The 1115-nt window shown below is 43.9% G+C and overlaps 1 protein-coding gene across 1 annotated transcript in view; it reads right to left on the reverse strand.

The window, feature by feature from the left end:
* Positions 1–1115, reverse strand: part of LOC101862321 (tyrosine--tRNA ligase, cytoplasmic) — a gene marked incomplete at its 3' end in the record, with an annotated part of 9232 nt that overhangs the window by 2132 nt on the left and 5985 nt on the right.

Here is a 1115-nt window from a genome sequence, read left to right on the forward strand (position 1 = left end):
GGAGATTGTGTTACTATTTATTTCGTACAAGAGCAGGGTGTGTCGATCTAGGGTTAAGTTTTGTTTGGGAGAGTTTTGTTTGCACGTTATCTGTGCAACATTTTGATGTATTATACTAGAACGGATACCAAAACAAAACTGTGATGACTAAGTTTAGTTTTAATAAGAGTTTTACGCAGCACTTGCAACACAATAAGGTCATTATAAGTGCCGAAGATCAGAAGTGTTACAAGAGAGTAACAAACACAAAAAGAAGGAGGGATCAGGTAAAGACAATAGATGTTTGGTAGGAAAGAAGGAGCAAACCACACCAGAGCACCCGCCAACCACCCACGGATGACTAAACGGTTGGGTAGGAGGGTGTGAGATTTATGGTCTCTTGGACTTTCTTGTTTGTCCTCCGGTGACCTTTGACCTTGACCTGTGTGGTGAGGGGCGTGGTTTTCTCGTCCTTTGATGACACCGCTGTCGTTGTAGTTTATGCCACAGGCAGGGCGCGCCGCGAGCTTACCTGTTCGTTGTCATGGAGATGTATGTCTGTAATGTGGGAGATCCTTACTGCGTTATCTTTTGGAAGGTTTAGTAGAGCTGTGCACATTCGATTTCATTATTCGACATTCATGATTTTCGCGCTATTCACAGCTATTTGAAGCGTGGCAGAGCCATTCAAATGCTGGGTGACTTTTTTCCACAATGGATTTTTTCTCATTTTTGTTAACCCGTAGTAAAATTAAAGCATAATAAAATATCTCAACGCTTAGTTAAGCTTAGTAAGAGTAAGAGTTTTACTGAGCTCGCTGCGGCATGACGTCATATGAGAGCCTTTTTGGGTTGTGTAGGTATCGTGTCTTATAACGGCCTGCTCTGATCCAGTTGTTCGCTTAACCCTATCCGCAAGTCGTGTTTTACTACTATCGTATCCATATGACGTGGGGGAACTCTGTGCCACCACTTAACCCTATCCGTACGTCGTGTTTTACTACTATCGTATCCATACGACGTGGGGGAACTCTGTGCCACCACTTAACCCTATCCGTACGTCGTGTTTTACTACTATCGTATCCATACGACGTGGGGGAACTCTGTGCCACCACTTAACCCTATCCGTACGTCGT

The sequence above is a fragment of the Aplysia californica genome, unplaced genomic scaffold (assembly GCF_000002075.1).
Source record: "Aplysia californica isolate F4 #8 unplaced genomic scaffold, AplCal3.0 scaffold00027, whole genome shotgun sequence".
Lineage (NCBI taxonomy): Eukaryota > Metazoa > Mollusca > Gastropoda > Aplysiida > Aplysiidae > Aplysia > Aplysia californica.